Raw genomic sequence first — 9531 nt, 5'->3', positions numbered from 1 at the left:
TCGCTACTCGTGAAAAACAGCTTAGCCGTGTTTTGCATGTTGGGTTTAATTTAAAAAAAAGCAAAGATGTAAGTGGACACATCTGTATTTGTTAACACCACAATTAACCACTAATGTTTGCCTTCTCTCAACAAACACCACAGAAGTAGAATTTGTACTGTAGTTATTCAATCAAGTAAAACGTTAGTACCCAGTCTGTATTGCAAAAGCCACTTACACAGGTATTCTGAGAATATTTGTCTAAACAGGCTTTTAAATTAAATTTTTAAAAACATAATTCATTATATGTCTGTAGATTCTTTTTAAATAAATAAAACTGAACAATGCTGATTACATAATTATTCAGCCCATATGCTGTAGAAGATCCAAGTTTACATAAATGACAGTGTCCTAAAAATTAAATTTCAATTAGGCTCCTCCTCTGAATCATTAAAATACTCAGTATTTCTGGTTAAAAGATTGCTAATTCATATAATATTTGCCTTACTGAGAATCTGGGAAAACTTTGTAAATGAAGACCAAGAGTAGTCTATGAAAGATAAATTTAAATATAAAGTAATAGACATGGCTACAAAGTAATATCAAGGTGCTTGGATATACAACTGAGCACTGTTGGATGAATGTAAGGAAATGGAATCTCTATTATACCATCCAGGCACTGCCTAGACAAAGCTCTCCTCAAATTCCCCATAGAGGCCAAATATAAAGCTGAAGGAGCTACAGATTTCAGTGGTTGTGACTGTAGTGAATATCTGCCAGTCAACTATATCACAAGCTTTGTATACAACTGGCCTGTATACAACTGAAGGAAAGTCCCACCAAGCATATCTGGACCCAGCTAAAGTGAAGGTTTGTGGTCAGATGTGACTTAAATGGAGCTTTTGGGCCATAATTCAAAATGCTGTGTGTGGCACAAACCTAACACTGCCAATTCCTCAGCAGATCCCATCTCAATAGTAAAGTACAGCGTGTCAGCATCATATTGCAGGGAGATGCTTTTCTTCAGTGGAACTGGGCATTTGTTAAATTTGAAGGATCGATGGATGGTGAGATACTGGGAGATACCGCAAGACAACATGCTTTATGATGGGAAGAATTGATTTTCACATGGATATTCCAATCCATCCCACCATTGTTCATCTGCATACCAGCATTATTGTTCACCAATATGCAGGTACACCTACCTACTGGGACATCCCTTCCGATAAGAGCTACATAGTTACATAGTATAGTTACATAGTTAGTGAGGCTGAAAAGAGGTAAAATGTCTATCGGATTCAACCTGTATTCTGTGTTAAGCTGTTTATATTATAAAGCACCTGCTGAAGTAAAGGTTTAATACCAATTGACAACTACGATTCTACCACTCCCAGATATTAATGTCACTCTTCTAAATGCTATAACCCTATATATGTTTTCCAGTTAGAAATTTGTCCAATCCGTTTTTAAATGCATTTATAGAGTCTGCCATTATTACCTTCTCTGGCAGGGAGTTCTCTATCTGTATTGCCCTTACCGTGAAGAAACCTTTCCTACGTTGTGTACGGAATTTTCTCTCCTCTAGCCTCAGTGAGTGCCCACGTGTCCTATGCAGAGTTCTATTAATGAACAAATCCCCTGCTAGCTCCTTGTAATGACCCTTTACATATTTGAATATATTAATAATGTCTCCTCTTAGACACCTCTTTTCTAGAGTATACATATTTAACCTAGTAAGCCTTTCCTTGTACTCCAGTGTCTCTAACCCATTTAATCAATTTAGTAGCTCACCTTTGAACCCTTTCTAGTTCCCCGATATCTTTTTTATAATATGGTGCCCAAAATTGAACACAATATTCAAGGTGTGGACGTACCAATGATTTGTACAGTGGCAGGATTACATCCTTGTCCCTTGTCTCAATGCCCCATTTTATGCACACAAGCACTTTATTTGCCTTTTCTGCTGCATTTTGACATTGTGTACTGTTACTAAGCCTATTGTCTATGAGCACCCCCAAATCTTTTTCCACCACGGTTACCCCTATATTTTCCCCATTTAGAGTGTAGCATGCATGTGTGTTTTTTGTCCCAAAATGCATAACTTTACATTTTTCTACATTAGACACCCAGGTTTCAAGTTTAAATAAGTCATTCTGTAGAGACTCCACATAGCTTTCTGAATTAATTACCTTACACAGTTTAGTATCATCTGCAAAGATTGACACTGTGCTTTCCATGCCTATTCCTAGATCATTGATAAATATATTGAACAGTAGCGGGCCAAGTACGAACCCTTGTGGTTTTCCGCTGACTGCTAGTGCCCAGCTGGAGAACATCCCGTTGACCACTACTCGTTGTACTCTGTTATCCAGCCAATTACCTATCCATGTGCAAATAGTATATCCTAGGCCAAGTTCCCTTAACTTGATGATCAGTCTTCTGTGAGGCACTGTTTTGAATGCTTTTACAAAATCTAAATACACCACATCCACTGCTTTACCCTGGTCAAGATTTGTGCTCACTTCCTCATAGAAGCTGATTAAGTTAGTTTGACATGATCTGTCCCTTACAAACCCATGCTGACTTTTGCTAATAATATTATTACCTTGCAGATAATCCTGTATGCTATCCCTCAAAATACCTTCCAATATTGTACCCACTATAGAGGTTAAACTAACTGGTCTATAGTTACCAGGATTATTTTAAGTTCTCTTTTTAAATAAAGGCACTACCACTGCTATGCGCCAATCCTTTGGCACCATTCCTGATGTAATTGAACTTTGGAGAATCATGTATAGGGGTTTTGCTAGCTGCGACTTAAGCTCCATAATAACCCTCGGATGAAAACCATCTGGACCTGGTGATTTATTAATCTTTATGTTGCTTAATCTCTCCAGGACCACTTCCTCACTTAAACAAGTCATTACCTTCACTATCGTTATGCACTACTCTCACCATCTGATCCTCCCTGGTGAATACTGAGGAAAAAATGTGTTCAGTATTTCAGCTTTTATTTTATCATCGTTTATCAAAGCTCCCAATACATCATTTAGTGGGCCTACGTTCTCCTTCTTTAACCTTTTATTGTTTATGTATTTATAAAACTTTTTAGGATTGGTTTTACTCTCTTTAGTGATTTGTTTTTCGTTTACAATTTTAGCTGCTCGTATTACTTTTTTGCATTTTTTATTGCATTCCTTATAATGCTGGAATGACTCCTCCCCTTTATTAGATTTAAATGTTTCGAAAGCACGCTTCTTTTTAGCCATTGCTTCTTTGACCTCCTTATTGAGCCACATTGGCTTGTGTTTAGTACTCCTGCGTTTACTGCTCATGGGAATCAATTTGTGAATATTGCTATCAAGCAACCCTTTAAAAGCTACCCACATTTCCACTGTTTTTACCATGAAACAAAACTTCCTAGTCAATGTTGTTTAGTGCCTGTCTCAGCCTACTGAAGTTAGCTTTTCTAAAGTTAAATATTTTAGTTGTTCCCTTATAGCTGTTTCCTGAACCTGATGTCGAATGTGATCATATAGTGATCACTATTTCCCAAGGTCTCCCCAACTTTAGTGTTTGATATAATGTCAACATTATTGGTAATAACTAGGTCCAAAATAGTTTTACCTCGAGTTGGGTCCTGGACTAATTGAGTCAAGTATTGATCCTTTAATGTATTTAAGAACCTGCTGCTCCTAGTTTTTACACATGAATCATTACTCCAATTTATATCCGGGTAGTTAAAATCCCCTGAAACTAGGATGTCCCCCATTCCCGCAGCTTTTTCAATTTGCAGTAAGAGTTGTTCCTCGTCATGTACGCTAATATCTGGTTGCTTGTAGCACGTGCCAATGACTAGTTTCTTTGCTTCTGTGCCCCTACTTGTGACCTCATCCCCTTTTGGTAGTCCTATCCCTCCTAAAAAGAGACTATCCCTCCAAAATTGCAACCCAGTCGTGAGAGTCGTCCCACCATGTTTCCGTAATACCTATAATATTATACTGAGATTTAGATACATGCAATTCCAATTCCCCCATTTTACCTGATAGGCTTCTTGCATTTGCAAGCAAACATTTTAGCTTAGCATCTCCCTTGCCTGTTTGTTTTAATGGTATCTTATCTATCTTTACAAGTGCCCTCCTAGACCCACTCTTAATCTCCTTCCTCCCTTTCCACCCCATCATACTTAATACAGTTTTCCTCACTACTATCTCTTTTTGACCTATTAAGACTTTCTAAACCCCCACCCTGAAGTTAGTATCTTCCCTTATGCTTTGTACATAATTTTCTATATACCGTATTGTTGAGCCATATTCGTCATTTGGTGATAAATTGGGAATATCCTGGGCAATACCTCTGTCAGTATTTTTTGGTGTCAATACCCATGCAAATACACTTGCTGGCTGATCTTTCGCTACCCCCTTCTCCATCCCCAAATTGTTCACTACCCCCATCCTCACTGTTCTCACTGTTTGACCCGTAGCTTCTAGCTAAACCCTCCCCCCAGGCTCCTAGTTTAAAAGCTCCTCCAATCTTCTAACTATTCTGCCCCCCAGCACCGCAGCCCCCTCCTCATTCAGGTGAAATCCATTGCGACAAAAAAGATGGCGCCTGACTGAGAAGTCTTCCCAGTGTTCCAAGAACACAAACCCTTCCTTTCTACACCTGTCTCTAAGCTGTCCCAGTGAAGAGAAGACTTCTGGGTTTATGATCCGGTAGTCCACTTGTGCATGTAGGGACATTGGCCTGCACTTGCGCAATCTGCAGGGGTGCAGAGGAATTCTTCAGATCCAGATGCTTTTACAAAATGTTTTTTTATTTTTGCAAAAAGAATAGGCAATGCCATCTATAGATGGCATTGCCTATTGTGTAGAAACTCCAGAAAGTTATGCTTTCCAGAGCTTGCTGCATACTTGCACATTCATACAATTCTATGGGGCTTCTGTGCTGCGAGTCTGCACATATAAACCCTTTATAAAACATAAGGTCAGCCATATATGTTGCAGTAAACCTACAAAAACTGCATTTTTCTGAAGTTGTACCACATTATTAACATTAATACATCCTATCAGTCTGCTGATGGCAAAGTTCACCGTACAGCAAGACAATGATCCCAAGAACAAGGTCAAATCAACACCGGTATGGTTGAACAATATAAAGGACAAATGGGCATATACCACTCCCAAACATTGTGCAAACCTGATAGAAACTTACCCCAACAACATAAAGTCATTATTGCTACAGGGGGTGGTTCTGCCCAGTACTAGTCTGCAGGGGATGAATACTTATGCAAACAACATTTATATATATATATATATATATATATATATACGACAGGCAGGGGTCCAGCACAGCCACTGAAGGAAGTTGTACACTGGGTGCCCTCACAAATAAATCAATACATCGCAAAGGTGTATTTCCTGATGAAAATGCCAAACGAATAAAGGGCATTGAAACGTTGTATTACATAAGCTTCATGTGAAAATCATTGGAGTGCAGCACCACCTTTGCGATGTATACGTATATATATGTATTATTTTTAAAATACCTACAGACAAATAAATCCCAATAAAATACTACCTGGAACAACCTGTGTAAATATATTGTGCAATACAGATAAATCTGTTGACTATTTAGGGGATTGAATACTTTTACAAGCCACTGTATGTATATGCACATATATCCTGTGCAGCACGCCATACATACTGGTTGTTTTTTCACACGTATGGTATGAATGTAGGGTAATACTTCTTATTATTGGTCTCCACATTCCCCATGTCTGTAGTTCTGAAGGGGCTACAATAAGGTAGTTTTATTTTCGTGCAAGTTGGAATTCTTTTGAGCAATTATTTCCTTTGCATAGCTAAGAGCTGTTCATCTCAGAGGACAATACTATTTTAAAACCAGCTATCATTCTGTAAACTCTCAAACAGTTTTTATATTCAGAGTGTAGGAAACCAAAGAATTGGAGAACAAATTCCTCAAGGCTTTCTGGGATTTGGAGGTCAGTTCCAAGTTTTTAACTATTGGAAAGAAAATCTCTCCAAAATCATTTGCCAAGATTGGAATGTCTTCCATGCACCAGTGCCATTGGGTCTCTCAGCGTAAGACAGCAGGATTTCTTGAATATATATTTCATATTCAGTAGGTACTTGACAATTTCACTGCAGCAACAATAAACTTAATATGGCACACACTCTATCTATCGCTGTTCTGGGGGAACCCCAGGATTTTCACATTACAGCAGTGCCAATGACATAACTATGTATATTATGTTTTAGTAGGTAACAAAACCAATTTGACTATAACAGGGAACTAGTAATAAGCATTTAAAAAAAAGTTAGAGACAATGTAATACAAGGAGACGTTTGGCAATTGACTTGATAGAGTGCATAAAGCATTTAACGTTTTAATTAGAAACAAGACTTCAGAGTGATTGAAAGAGTTTCATAGCTAAAGAAAATGATTCCTCTTACATGTTGTTCTATAAATAAATCCTGCCATTTTGTTTGGCTGTAGCACTCATAGAGGTAGATTAAATAAGACTTAAACCACTAGTAAGTGCAGCTTTATAATTTATACCACACATCGGTAGCTCATGGAGCTGCATGCAAAAACCTTCCAGTCCAGAGTGAGATTGGGCCATGAGGAGGGGCGAGATGAGGTGTCATTTCTGGCATGTCCACACCACTGCAATGTCAGCTTGCCCCCCTTGCGGCTAATTTTATCGACCCCTACAGGGTGCCCCTGTTTTCCACACACCACTATGGAGGACAAGGGAAATCTTGCAATTCTTGCGGCCACAACATGCTGTTCTGAAGCAATACACTGCATCCATCACATACAATTAAATTCCCCCATTGAATTTAAGAAATGGCATCCTGATGGAGATTACAGAAAGACCCAAGAGGGGAGAAGAGGTAAAATGTGGAGAGAGGTAAATTTGTGTGTCATTAGCATAGGTGGTATTGGAGGCCAAATGAGCTGATGAGTTCTGCAAGAAAGGAGGTGTGAAGAGAAAACATGAGACTAAGAACAGACCATTGGGGGATATAGAAAAATAGAAGGGGTGTGGTGGTCAGAGGAAGAGCCAGAGAAGGAGTGGTTAGATAGGCAGGTGGTCAACTATCAGAGGACAGAGTCAGAGACCAATATAGTGGAAGGCCTGAAGTAGGAGATGGTGGTTTACAGTACTAAAGGATGATGAGTAGAGAAGTATGAGTAGAGAGAAATGACCCTTGGATTTGTAAGAAGACTATTTGTGACTTTAATAAGAGCAGTTTCGGTGGAGTGGTGAAAATCAAATAATGTCATTATTAAATACTACAGTATTGTTTATTGCATCAATACATTATGAAGCTGTTTACAGAGAATGGGGAAGATGTAGAACAGTGGTCTATGTACAGATGTAGCCACACTCCACTTTGCCGCTGAATGTCCTAGTCACTGCAATGCTGGCGTAGCTAGTGTGCCCATGTACTATGATGCAGGAAATACATTAAGCTGCGGCTAGTCGTAGCCCGGCGTAATAAGTCACACCCACGGTATGACATACCATGTGTGCCCGTATGGTCGAAAATCTCTGTACATATTGCTAACATCAGGCTACAATATCGCACTGCACCTGGCAGACTTAGCACTGCTATAGGAACCTATAGCAATGCCAAGTGACTCAGCTGTTACCAAGAAGAGAAGTCACTTACCATTGAGTGTCTTCTCACAGGAGAAGCAGGAAGCAAGCTCTTGTTATTTTTTTCCAGTTATTAATAAAGCTTTGCAGAGAAAAAAAATAGCTGCAGTAGTGCATGGGACTCAGAGGAGATAGCAGAGCTCAGAGAATTTACTCTCCAGTGGAGTATGTAAAAAACAGAGAACGTGATCCACATTGGCGCTGCCTAGTGTACCCAAAGCAGCTGTCATGGAGGGTGTCAACCTTCTATGAGACCGATAGCACAACAATATATTAGTGCAAAACAGTGCAATATTGTTTCTGGAGTAGCTGGGGTGAGATTTCCCAGCAAAACAAGTTAAGCAGCTACTCCACCTTTTAAAAGCTCATTTGCACCTTCAACTGATGCTACAGTGACTCCTCTGGTTCCTAAAAATTAGCACTGCATCATGAACAGACACACAGCACTGGCCATCTGCCATCTCTCTATCCACGGATCCACAGACTAAACAACTGCAAGTCATCTTGCTTAAGGACTGTCTATACCTCAGTATCCAAGGACTGATAAATATCCGTAATGGAAAACGTTATCTGGACTGACACCTTGTATTGCGGGAACAGTTCATTTACAGTATGTGGGTACAAACCAGACAAGATTTCTTTGCTTATCACTAGTATATTGCTGTGCCTTAGGGCTGCAATTAGAAATTATGGGGCCCAGGACTGAAAAAATAAGCAGGGCCCACCTCCGAAAAAAAGACATAAAATAAAAAAATATACATAAAAAATAAAATAAAATAATAATAAAAAATAATATATATATATATATATATATATATATATAGCAAGTGGTGTAAAGGCGGCACTCAAGCAGACTCCTCACAGGTGATAAAGTATCGGTAGGTTTATTATGCCATAATATTTGGCATAATGAACCTACCGATACTTTATCGCCTGTGAGAAGTCTGCTTGAGTGCCGCCTTTACATCACTTGCTACATTGGGGAACGAGCTTCTTCTCCTGGAGGGCACCGCAGCACTTGAATTTTGTTGCATCGGGAGTGCCGGGCTCAGCACGTTTCTTTATATATATATATATATATATATATATATATAAATCCTATGCACATACTGAGCAACACCATATTAAGTCCCCACAGTTATGCGCCGATACCATATTATGCCCCCACATTAATCACATTAAAGCCTTGTCACAATATTATGCCCACACAGTTATTAGTTATTATGGCAGCACCTACTCATTGCTAGGGGTTTTACTCATTGTCAGGGGTTCTCCTCATTGTCAGTGGATCCCCCCCACTCTGGCCACGGCTGCCACTGTGCTGTCACCTGGAGCAAAGATTTTTTTGGGGGTGTCCCAGGACAGGCGCCAAGCAGCTAATGATATCACAAATCTCAGAAGATGTCACCACATCTCAAATACAGTTCACAATACCAGAAAATTTGAGATCTGTGTTTATACCAACAGCGCTATAGTAAATTGACAACCAGTTATAGTAAAGATATCACCATTACATCCCTTATTGGCGATTCCTGTGGTAGAGTCTTCAAATAAAATTGACTGGTGCGATTTCTCCAGGATATAGTAACATGTAGGGAAACATGAAAACAAAAAAAACAATGTGTAGTAAATTTCTCATATACGTCAGATAAATCTAGATTATTCTTTTTCAAGAAGGCTAGTGGTGGTTTTAGGCGTACCCCACTCACACTTTAATCAAAAAATTTTAAGCCCATCAAGGTTTCTTTTTCCAATGCCTGATTTACTTGAACTACACCTGGCAAGTAAGTATGATCTATATTAGATTGATGGAGCGTACCCCAAAACTCACACTCGCGAGAGGGGTTATAAGCACATCAAGG

The sequence above is a fragment of the Pseudophryne corroboree genome, chromosome 3 (genome assembly GCF_028390025.1).
Source record: "Pseudophryne corroboree isolate aPseCor3 chromosome 3, aPseCor3.hap2, whole genome shotgun sequence".
NCBI lineage: Eukaryota > Metazoa > Chordata > Amphibia > Anura > Myobatrachidae > Pseudophryne > Pseudophryne corroboree.
The sequence above is the reverse complement of the archived record's forward strand: the minus strand, read 5'-3'. Positions refer to the sequence as shown.